Genomic DNA, 13258 nt, shown 5'->3' on the forward strand with positions numbered 1-13258 from the left:
CTTAGTCTTTCAGACAATAATTGCAGGATGTAGTGCCAACTTCAGACTAATTTAATTTCCAAAAATATGCAGAGCCCACCAGGAGAGGACTTAATTGTCATAAAAATAATATACAATTTGTTGTTTCTTAGTTGTTCTTTTATTTTTATATTGTTCTGTTTTAGCTAATTCTATAGTTTTTTTCTCATGTTGACTTACAGAAAGTGAAAATAGAAGCTAAAAAAAATTCTCTGAAGGCAAAACCTGTGGTACCTGCTGATTTTATAGAGGAAAAAAATCAAAACATTTGGATATCTGTCTTTCTACTGTGTGAGGAAGTGCATATAAATTGAATAAATTTAGCATTCTAAGAAAGAAGCTAGTTTCTGTATGTTTTTCTTTTCTTTTTCTCTTTCATTTTTTTTCCTAACATTTGTTATAAAAAAAAAAATTATTTCCCTGAAAGTTCTAGGCCATGCTAAGCTCTCTGAGGCATTTATATTATCCCAGTCTACAGCTAGAAAGAACAGAGCACAGCTCAGCAGTTCCTTTTCAAATGTCTCACTGCCTAAACTCCTCTTTCTCTACTCAGCCCTCCTCCACTGCTCACCTAGCAGCTAATATCTGCATCCTGCTGTCTGTCTCTCATCCTCCACCAGTATCTGGCCCAGTGGAGCCTCATTACCATGTGCTGGGCTGCGCTGCACTTCATTTCTTCATTATCCATGATCCTTCTCACTGCTCAGGTGACACTGAATCAAAGAATTGTATCTTTCCATAGGGTTAGGCTGGATGTACCACACCAAGTTTAAATAAGATCTGCTCCAGGAAACTCATGTGCCTTGTTTCTCTAGTTCAAAAACCTCAGAGAGCAAGAGCACTGGGAAAAGCCGGGCATGGTGGCGCAGAGGTAGGAGGATCACCATGAGTTTGGAACCACCGGGAGACTACATAGTAAATTTCAGGTCAGCATGGACTGGAGTGAGATCCTACCTTGAAAAACAAAAAAACAACAATAGCAACAAAAAAGACAGAAAGAGCATCAGAGGGGTGGGAAACACTAATCTAAACCCAAACAGCAATGGTACCATATAATGCTACTTCCTAAAAGGCAGACCAAATGGCTGAACCTTCACCAGGCCCTTAAAGGAAACACCTGAAACACAAGACACTGGAGAGGGTAGGATCAAGTCTAACCTAAATCTTCTACATCTTCCCTCCCTCCCTCTCCCCCTCCCTCTCTCTCTCATCTCTCTAACTCTTGTATATTAGTTATCTTTTTCATTTTCTTAGTGGGCACTGACCTGTAATTCCCAGTACCAGCATGGGGCTATCCTCCACAATGAGCTTTTAATCAGAGAAACCTACAAGGTTTCCTAAAGAATGAGAGATTTCTGTCAGAGTACTTGATGATCCACCAAAGGTTAGTGGTAAGACCAAATAGTTGAAGACACCATATGCAGCTGACATGTAAAATGGAATGGCATGGCTGAAAGCCAGGAGAGAGTCAGTCCCCAGACAGTCAGCATGTCTAGTGCCAGAAGGTGCTACATGGGCGACTGGAGAAAATTACCAATATATGTCCAAGCAATTTATGGTCTAACCTACTTAGCAGCAAATAACCTATTGTGATGCCCACACAAGAGCAATAGTGGAACACAGCCATGAGGTGGGGGGGAACCAACTGCTCTTGATTTGGCTAACTGATCCCCTCAGTGGTACAAGACCCATAGGTGGAGCTGGGAAACAAGTTAGAACCATATCCAAACATAAGCCCACTCTCCAATATCAAGCTTCCAGCAATCATGGGCTATGAGAGGGCTACACCTATTAAACTCTCTATAAAAAAAGTAAGGTTGTCGCATTTGTCCAGGTGCTAACTTACTCTCTGCTGGAGAATCTACTTCTCCTTTTCAGATAGATGTAGATCTTAAAGAGACAGCCACCCATAATACCTCAAAAGGGCCCCAGCTGAAACTAAGGAAAACTGGTGAAACAAGCAAGAGTGCTGTTTTCCTGATGAACTGGATACCAGCACAAAGGGGAAGGAGACCAACACAGAGAAAAATCAACTCCTACCAAGTCAGACAGCCAGAGCCTCAGAGGCCCCCACACCTCATCACTGAAGCAGACCAAAAATGAACCCAACATGGCTCAAGGGAACTTTCTGGAAGAGGGGACGGAAAGAATGTCAGAGCCACATGTTGGGTCATGATATACAGAGACATTTATATTACCAATAACTGTGGGCTAACCCCACAATGCACGACCCATATACCTCAACAAGGAGGGGCCAATAAGGAGTGATAGGCCACGGATGAGCCTAATAATGGTACCAAACTGCCTGTATTTGCTGAATACAAAACTAATTTAAAAAAAAAAAAAGACAGAAAGATAAAAGCCTAGCACAAATGTCTGCAGACCTGCTAGTTCTGTAAACTCATGACTACAGAGCTGAGTTTCATCTGTATTGTATAAAAAGCCTAAGTGACAAAAGTTATGTCACCGTGATTATGAGAGACCCAAAAGAAATAACATGTAAATAATTAAACAGTGGTGGGCTGGAGAGATGGCTTAGCGGTTAAGCGCTTGCCTGTGAAGCCTAAGGACCCCGGTTCAAGGCTTGGTTCCCCAGGTCCCACATTAGCCAGATGCACAAGGGGGCGCACGCGTCTGGAGTTTGTTTGCAGAGGCTGGAAGCCCTGGTGCGCCCATTCTCTCTCTCCCTCTATCTGCCTTTCTCTCTGTGCCAGTTGCTCTCAAATTAAAAAAAAAAAATTAAACAGTGGCACTGCCATTGTAGGACAAATCATTGTGAACAAGGGAGGAGCCCAGACTTGGCTAAGATAAGGAACTAGCTGACTAACTCACTGACCTTTACTTCTGTAACTCATGCTCTCTTGCTCAACAGGATATTCCAGAAATACTTAGCTGTGGGGGCCTCCGGCCTCTTGCAAAAGATAGGTTCTAGGAGCAGTCTACTGACCAGAGATGAGCAACTAGAAATGTTCCCGCGCGCATCTTCTTGGAACCAATCATTTTAAAAGATACAATGTGCTGTAACCTCTTTACCCCCTTCCTGCTCTTTTTCCTTTATAAACCCCCACTTTTAGAAGGTCGGGCTCTCTCCCACTCTCACTGCATCAGTCTGTGTGGATAGAGTCCTTGCTTAAGCTTGACATTAAAAGAAACCTGTTGCTTTTACATTCGAGTGTCTCAGTTTCTGTGGTGGTTCTCTGGGTGACTCCTGGGTGATTGGGGGGGGGGTCTTGGCTCCTGGTCAGGGGTCTTGGCACAACATCTTGGGGGCTCATCTGGGGCCCCCCACAGACCCCCCAACAAACCCAAGACCCCAAAGGTTTCTTCTCCAACCAGTCGGGTGAGTAACTGAGTGCTCCTTTTCCTTTTTTTTTTTTTTTTTTTTCTTTCTTCTTCCCTTTTACTTTACATTTTCTGGCAAGCCACATTCACAGCATTTGTAATTCTGAACAGGTCTTATGTCCTTGGTGGACGCACTGTAAGGGCATACCTGGAGGAGGCTCGAGACATCTTGCCCCTCATTTGAGTGGGGACCCTGTCCCAAAGGACAGACCCAACCTACTGGGGAGACCAGCTCCCATTCATACCATGTTTGGTATTGTCCAGCCATCCCTTAAGGACACCGACTTGTTTGGCCATCATGGATTTCAATTTAGCTCTGAAGTGCGCATAGCTCTCTATTGGGCCCTCTGTGTTTGTGTTGTACTCGTGTGTCTGTGTGTTACTCTTGCCCTGATCCTATGGACACTTTTCCCTGGACCTTTATAACATGGGACAGACACCTTCTTCCCCTCTAGGACTCTGCGGGGCATGCTGGAAGGATGCCAAAAGTGTCTCCCAAGAGAATGGAGTAGCTGTTAAGCAAGGCAAATGGATCATGCTCCATACCTCTGAGTGGCCCACCTTTAATGTAGGATGGCCACAAGAGGGAACTTTTCACCTGAATACCATATTAGAAGTTGAAAAAATTGTCTTTTGTCCTAGGAGTGGACACCCTGACCAGATTCCTTATATTGTGACCTGGAGCAACTTAATAGAAGAACCTCTCCCTTGGATAAAGCCCTTTCTTCCTCCCCTACCCCTTTCTACACAGGTGTTGGCCGCCTCCCCTAAAAGAGATACCAAACCCACTGCAGAGGTGATGGCCCCCATCCTCACAGGAGGAAATGTGGAAATGGACATCTTCCCTCCCCCCTATGTACCTCCTCCCAACCCTAATCCTCCCCAACCTCCATTAGAGGCCCCAGCCCCAGCCAGCCTGCCTCCAAATCCACAGGGACCAGCTCAGGCTACACGGAGCCGGAGGGCAGCTACCCCACAAGTCCCTGACCAGACAGTGGCTCTACCGCTCCGCCCTGCTGGACCCATTGATGCGGATGGGAATCAGCCCTTTCACTATTGGCCTTTCGCCACCAGTGACCTATACAATTGGCATTCTCAGAATGCTCCCTTCTCTGAGAATCCTAGGGGCCTGACTAATCTGTTAGAAACTGTGCTCTTGACCCACTAGCCCACCTGGGAAGACTGCCAGCAGCTCCTACAGGTTTTGTTCACCACCAAGGAGCAAGGCAGGATCATTGAAAGTGCCTGCAAACTCATTCCAGGGCCTACAGGAGATCCCACCACTGACCCTGCCATAATAAATGGCAGTTTCCAGACTACCTGCCCCACCTGGGACTACAATACAGCACAAGGTAGGGAGAGACTCCTGATTTATCTCTGGACTCTGTTAGCGCGCCTCAGGGCAGCAACAAGAAAGCCTGCAGATATGTCTAAGGTATATGATGTCAGATAGGACCTGATGAGAGTCCAGCCACTTACCTAGAAAGACTCCAAAAATCCTTCCATAGATATACTCCATATGAGCCTGAGTCAGGGGAAGTAGCTACCACTGTCATGTTTGCCTTTATTAATCAGGCCACCCCTGATATTAAGAAAAAGTTACAGTCACTAGAAAGGTTAGGAGAGAAAAATATTAGGGACATAGTAGCAGTGGTGGAAAAGGTCTTTGATAAAAGAGAAAGCATAGAGGAAAAAGAAATTAAACAAGAAAAGAGACAGGAAAGAAAATTAACTAAGATCTTAGTAGTACAACAGACTAAGCATCATCAAGATCTTAAGGAAATTCTTGCTGCCACGGGAAATCTCACCAACCACCTGGGACACCACCTGCGTGGGGAGACCCCATTGGAAGGGAGATAATAAAGGAACAAAATCTAAGGTAAGAAAGAATCAATGTGCATACTGTAAGGAAGAAGGACATTGGGTCTGAGATTGTCCCAAAAATAAACAATGGACTAATACCCTGGCGGCCACTCAAAAAGATAGTGACTGAGGGGGACAGGGCTCAGTTCCCCTTCCTGAGCCCAGGCTAACCCTTGATGTGGAAGGGAAGAAAATAACTTTTATGGTGGACCACGGGAGTAGAGAATTCTGTACTATTACAAGCAGAGGGGCCCATGACAAAGAAAACTACCTGGGTCCAGGGAGCCACAGGCACCAAACCTTACCAATGGACAACTAGGAGGGCTGCTAATTTAGGCACCAACCAGGTGACTCACTCCTTCCTGGTCATACCTAAATGCCCATATCCATTGTTGGGACATGACTTGTTATCTAAAATGAAAGCTCAGAAATCCTTTTCAGAACAGGGAGTGCAAGTTTCCGCCACAGGTGGATTTTCACCCAAATTAAAGACTGCAGTAGGCCAAATTCTTGTAACTACCAATCTAACATAGGAATATAGGCTTTTCCAAAAACATGCCAAGGAGGGGGAACTTTTAGATTCTTCCTGGTTGATGGAATATCCGCAAGCTTGGGCAGAAACTGGTGGGATGGGACATGCACAAAACAGGAGCCCATACTGGTGGAACTAAAACCTGGAGCATACCAGTCAGGGTACAACAATACCCAATGCCAATGGAGGCCAAACAGGGGATCACACCCCACATCAGATGGCTCCAGCAGTTGGGGGTCCTAAAGCCAGCCCAGTCAGCTTGGAACACTCTCCTCCTACCAGTAAAAAAGCCTAACTCAAATGACTACCACCCAGTCCGGGATCTGAGGGAAGTAAATAAAAGAACAATGGATATCCACCCAACAGTTCCTAATCCTTATACTCTGTTGGGAAGTCTAACACCTGAGCTCATTTGGTATACTGTCCCGGACTTAAAAGATGCTTTCTTTAGCCTACCCTTAGCCCCACATAGCCAACTTTGCCTTTGAATGGCATGATCCAGACATTGGAATCAATGACCAATTCACCTGGACTCAGCTGCCTCAAGGATTCAAAAACTCTCCTACGATCATCAATGAGGCTTTACATGAAGATCTCTCAAACTTCTGGGTACATAACCCAGGACTTACTCTGTTACAATATGTGGATGATCTTTTAATGGGAACAGCCAGCCAGGAGATATGCCTGGCAGGAACCAGAGATCTCCTGCAGACATTGGGCAATCTGGGAGACCAGGGCTCTGCTAAAAAGGCCCAGATCTGCAAGCAGCAGGTGACATACCTGGGATACATTGTCCGGGATGAACAACACTGGATGTCAGATGCCTGGAAAGAGACTGTTCTCCAGATTCTGACACCAACCACACCCAGGCAAGTTAGAGAATTCCTTGGCCAGCAGACTTCTGCCGTCTGTGGATCCTTGGATTCGCAGAACTGGCAAAACCTCTATATGAAGCCACCAAGGAAAACCAGCCTTTCCAATGGACAGATCGTTGCCAACAACCTTTTGATGACTTACTGGTACACCTTCTAGAAGCCCTGGTCCTAAGCCTCCCTGATGTGACAAAGCCATTTATGCTCTTCATAGATTAACATAATGGGATAGTAAAGGGAGTCCTCACCCAAAGCTTAGGACCCTGGTGGTGCCATGTTGCCTACTTGTCAAAGAAACTGGACACTGTAGCAGCAGGGTGGCACCCATGTCTGAGGATTATAGCTGTAACAGCCCTTCTAGTCAAGGATGCAGACCAGCTGACTTTGGGACAAAACCTAACAGTTGCCACCCCCACACCATTGAGGGGGTGCTAAAGCAACCGCCGGACCACTGGCTCAGCAATTCCCTCATGGTCCACTATCAGACTCTGCTCCTGAATCCAGCCAGAATAACTTTCCAGACACCCATTACTCTGAACCCTGCCACTCTGTTGCCTGATCTGGACTTGGAGATCCCTCGCCATGACTGTGCAGAGATACTGGCTCACATGTACAGAGTAAGGCCATTGAGCAAATTGTATATAGTTGTCAGCTTTGCTGTATGATTAATGCTACGGTTCTTCCCTCCAATCCAGGAACTAGACTGAGAGGAACCAGACTGGGAACCTATTGGGAATTAGATTTTATTGAAATTAGGACTGGAAAAACAGGATATAAGTATCTCCTGGTGTTTATAGATACATTTTCAGGCTGGGTAGAAGCCTTCCCTACAAAAACAGAGACTGTGCAGGTGGTTGCAAAGAAGATACTAGAAGAGATATTGCCCAGGTATGGCTTCCCAATCTCTCTAGGTTCAGAGAATGGACCAGCTTTCATATCTCAGGTAAGTCAGGGAATAGCCACTGCACTGGGGACCAATTGGAAGTTGCACTGTGCTTATCACCCTCAGAGTTCAGGACAGGTAGAAAGAATGAATAGAACTTTAAAAGAGACCTTGGCTAAATTAGCTTTAGAGACTGGCGCTGACTGGGTGTTTCTCTTTCCCTTTACTCTGTTCCGGGTTCAGAACTCCCCATATCATATGTATCTGACCCCTTTTGAAATAATGTTTGTTCCTCCTATTATCCCAAGCCTCCAAATTGACCTTCTAATGCAAATGGATGACCAGGACCTAATTTGCTCTTTGAAGCGTTTACAGCTCACTCACAAAAAGATCTGGCCACATTTAAGGGCTGTATATGAGACTGTTGCTCCCCCCAAACCCCACAGGTTCCAACAAGGAAACAAAGTACTTGTCAGAAGATACCAACGGAAGTCCTTAGACCCCAGATGGAAAGGCCCCTACATCGTGCTGATGACCACTCCCACAGCCATAAAGGTATATGGCATCACATCATGGATCCATTGGACCCACCTAAAGCCATTTCCCTGGCAGGCTGGAGACACATGGACGAGCCACCCTGACCCGGAGAACCCACTCAAGCTTCGCCTCCACCGGAAAGACCCAAATTGAAACAAGTACTGCTACTGTTTCTTACTGTTTGCTTAATTAATAGCCAGGTTTTCTGGGCTGCTAGAAACCCTCATCTCCCACATAACATTCTCTGGCAGGTCATCACCCCTAGTTCCAAACAGGTGGTAATGCAAACTTGGGAAACACATCCACCCAGAACTTGGTGGCCTGATCTGACTTTAGACTTATGTGCCCTTTTTAAACAGGACCCCCATCACCAAGGTAAGATAGGGATCCCAGGATGTGAAACTCACACTGCCATGGAAAAATTACAGGGCATCTGCTTTTATGTATGTCCAGTCCCCATGGATAGGAAGCAAAACTCAAATTGTGGGGGGAAATCAGATTTTTATTATAAAGCGTGGGTATGTGAACAGACTGGGACTTGTTCTTGGATAAAGCCATCACCCTCAAGCCTCATTAAGGTCCAAAGAAGCAAGGCCACTCAATGTACCCCAAGGCAACCTGTATGTAATCCCATTGTCATTTCCTTCACTGAAGCAGGAAAAAGGGAGACAAAATGGGATGTGGGGTTTACTTGGGGATTGTGACTACCAGTCAGGATATAACAATGGAGTCCTATTCACCATTCTCTTAAAAATTACACCCCTATAGCCACCCCAGCCTATAGGACCCAATAAGGCTTTAACTCAAGCCACACCGGTAAAACCCTTTGCCCCACATAATAACACCAAAGCCCCTTCTCCAAAGCTCCATCACACCCCATCACAAGCCAATAAAAAGAAAACACAAATGCTCCCAGGGAGGCCTGCAGAAGATATAGAAAGAAACCCTAGCAGGGATATAATGCAAGAAGAAGAACATAACCCTCTTCTTTCACTCTTGGACTCTACCTATTGTTTCCTTAACTCCTCTAGACCTGATCTCACCAAATCCTATTGGTTATGCTATAATGTGAGGCCCCCATTTTATGAAGGGATAGAAGTCTCTGATTCATATAATGTATAATCAAATATAAACAAATGCAGATGGCAACAGCCAAGAAATATAAAACTTACCCTCCAACAGGTATCCGGACAAGGGCTATGTGTCACTGGTGCCTAGTCTAACTCAATCCCCTCCCCCTTATGTGATCAGACCATTTTTCTCAACACCTCTTCCTCCTATCTTATTCCCTCTGAAGACTCTTAGTGGGTTTGCAATACAGGGCTCACACCCTACATTAATGCAGCCGTGCTAACCACTGCTGAGGATTCCTGTTTTCAGGTACAATTAGTCCCTAAAATAATCTACTACTCAGCTAAAGAGTTGAACCACTATCTGGGTGTAGACCTAATCAGAACAAAGAGAGAACCTATTACTGCCCTAACTGTTAGTTTACTACTAGGTTTGGGACTTGCAGGAGCAGGAATGGGGATAGCTTCCATAGTGACTCAGAAACAGCAGTATGCAGACCTCGGAATAGCAATAGACTCAGACATCCAAGAATTAGAAAAATCAATCTCCCATTTACAAGAGTCATTTACTTTCCTAGTGGAGGTAGTTCTTCAAAATAGAAGGGGTTTAGATTTACTCCTTCTACAACAAGGGGACTATGTCAAGCTTTAGGAGAAGCATGTTGTTTCTATGTTGATCATTCTGGAGTAATTAAAGAATCAATGACTAAAATAAGGGAGGGACTAGAGAAGCAGCAACATGAACACATACTTCATGAAGGATGGTTTGAATCATGGTTCAATCGCTCTCCCTGGTTCACTACCTTGAAATCCACCCTCCTAGGATCTCTGCTCATCCTACTACTGTTGCTTACTTTTGGCCCCTGTATTTTAAATAAGCTCATACAGTTTATGAAACAATGGCTAGGTACCATCCAATTGATGGTCCAAAGAAATCACTCCTACCAACCAGTGACAACCAACATAGATAAAGAAATATTTAAACACTCAAATAGGGACCCTAGATAGGCTCCCCAAGATACATAGAGAGGAAGAAATGAGAGACCCAAAAGAAATAACACGTAAATAATTAAACAATGGCACTGCCATTGTAGGACAAATCACTGTGAACAAAGGAGGAGCCCAGGCTCAGCTCAGATAAGGAACTAGTTGACTAACGCACTGACCTTTCCTTCTGTAACTCATGCTCTCTTGCTCAACAGGACAGTCCAGAAATACTTAGCTGTATTTCTCTGGCCTCTTGCAAAAGATAGGTTCTGTGAGCAGTCTGCTGACCAGAGATGATCAACTAGAAATGTTCCTGTGTGTGCCTTCTTGGAACCAATCATTTTAAAAGATACAAAGTGATGTAACCCCTCTCTCCCCTTCCAACTCTTTTTCCTTTATAAACCCCCGCTTTTAGAAGGTCAGGCATCAGTCTGTGTGGATAGAGACCCTGCTTAAGCTTGACATTAAAAGAAACCTGTTGCTTTTACATTCGAGTGTCTTAGCTTCTGTGGTGGTTCTCTGGGTGACTCCTGGGTGACCGGGGGTCTTGGCACAATAATTACTTAATGGAGCAATTGATTCATTTATTTTAAAAAGTTATTTATCAAGGATTTTTCTACATGCATGGGCTACTAGAGTAAAAAGAATGGGTACAAATACCTGCCATTATGGAGTTTAATTTTGGAGATTATTTTATACAATTTTTTAAGTTTTATAATATAGTAGTTTATAATAAATGCTATGAAAAATATAAAGCAGATAAAAAGAAAATATAACAGTATCAGGTTTCCATAAATTAATGATAATTTTAATTTTAGTGTTGTAGTTAAAAAAGAATATTTTTTAACCAAATAAGCTAACTATAGGCCTTACTTAGAATAAAAATTATGAAAGATTTGTCAGGTACACTCTTCAGTCAAAAATAATTGGATAAGAACTAGCTGTGTTTATTTTTAAAATTTAGTGTACTTTTAAAACTGTAGTAATAGGTTAAGAATGTCAAGTCCTCAATGAAACAACAAAATGATTGCAGAATTAATAGTTCACTAATGAAAAATTAGAATACTAAAAAGTGACATTCCAATTCCTTAATGAAGTACTTTTAGAATAGATAAAATAAGTAAATTTAAAGTTTGATATTTACTTCATATTCAAAATAAACTTTAGGTAAAAAATAAATTGACAGAAAAACATTAAATCCTAAATATACTGTAAATATAATCCAGTGTCTCAGTAAGTAAATTTTCTGGAAGTATAATGTAGAACCAGAAAGCCATAAACTATAATTCAATTTTCACTATGTATTCCACAATAGGTTTTTCTGGTAAGTGTTATGACTCAAACTGAAAAGTTTGTCACACTGTTAATAAGGATATTAGAAGATTCAATCAGTAAATGTGTCTATGAAAACTTTTATAGAAAAATCAGCAAAGGAAATACAAAGATCAAATAAAATAAATGCAAACACTTCTAAGTAAATGAAAATATTATACCAAATACCTTGTATAAAATTGATATAAAATAAAAAAGTATTTTTCAACTTACATGATATAAAAATTTGATAATTTTGATAATTAACATTGTTGATAATGGCATGTTATTCATGAATTCACATAACAACTTGTAAGAATATATATTTATAAGTAATCAAATATAAGTCACCTGTAACATTTTATAAACATTTCATTATTATGGCTACATCCAACAGACATGTTCACAAAGCACAAAAAATAATTTGGATTGGAATATTTGTCTTAATATTTTAGAATAATTAAGAAGGAAAACCCCATATACCTTATCAAGATTTGTTTTAAAGTTAGTTTTTCCTCTTGTGGTATTATTATATTATTAAGGGCATTAAAGAGAGGAAAGACACATCCACAAACCAATGATGACTCATACTTATGGGAGTAAAGCAGGGTATGAAAGTCTCCATACCACTTAGGTACCATATTTATTCAGACATATTTGAAATACTTAGAAGTTGAATAGAGATAGAGATCAACATAAGTGGAAAGCTTTGAAAGAGACCCAAAGCCACAAGATCCCCCTCACATAAGAGCTAAAAGAGGATTAACTAACAATCAAGGGTGCGGGGTTGAAAGTGAGATCACATATGCTGCTAAGCAGTTAACTAGCAAAAACAAGGCAGGAACATTCCTGGACAAAAAGAAAACCTCCCCTTTCCCAGCCAGGCTGGGGGTCAGGAGAGAAGAGACAAAGATGACTTAGAAGAAGAGGGACCAAGAGATTTACACAGCTGGTTAGGCTCCTTCATGTTAGACATCCAATTAGGATGAGCCTTACCATTAGACTTGGGTGTGAAAGGGAGAAATTTGATTGGTTGGTGGTCTCATGACTCAAGACGCTGAGGACAGACCAGCCTACAGGTGTGCTAAGCCTGGGGAAATTTGGAAAAGCTGGAAGGTGCTTTTAGGAAGTGCTTCTTTCAGCCACCTTGAAAATTTGTTCAGATGCGGCTTCTTGTCTTGCCAGGGTAAGTAATATGGCATCTCCTTGGGTCTTTCTTCCTGCATGATTACCTGTTGCCAAAAAGAAAAAATAAAAAAAATAAAAAAACTATATTTCTTCTAATCTCCTTCAATAGTCATTACTTGTCAAATTGGATGCCCCTATAGCTAATGCCAGAAGCATGGCCTTCAACTTTCTGTCCTTGGGGGACTGTTTGTAATCAGTATACTAGAAAACATGAGTCTATAAATGATTGAGATAATATATGATGATGAAAGTGGATTAAAACCTACAGTGCTAGACTTATGACCTGACTTTTGGGGAGTCCCAACATATTAGATTTGTCTTCTCCAAAGAAAGCAAACAAAACTAAAAGGGAACTGGTAGTAAAGGTTTTTAGTTGAGATGATGTAGATCAAGCATTTCAGCCCCTCTTGGGGTAATGACATGACTTTTAGGTTTACGTGGGAGGAGGACTGGGGCAGGGGAAAGAGGTTTGCAAAAGCAGTCTTTTGCAAAGTGCTAGTCATGGACCATTATCTCTGAGCCCTTTGTTCTGAAAGGTGACTCAGGGGAAGTTCTTACAAATAGAGGGGCAATTCTGATTTCCGTAAGATGAATGTCCATCCGAAACGTAGTTTAGGAATTGTCATTGAACTCCAAACTTGGGGTTCATGTCTGT

The sequence above is a fragment of the Jaculus jaculus genome, chromosome 3 (genome assembly GCF_020740685.1).
Source record: "Jaculus jaculus isolate mJacJac1 chromosome 3, mJacJac1.mat.Y.cur, whole genome shotgun sequence".
NCBI classification, from domain to species: Eukaryota; Metazoa; Chordata; class Mammalia; order Rodentia; family Dipodidae; genus Jaculus; species Jaculus jaculus.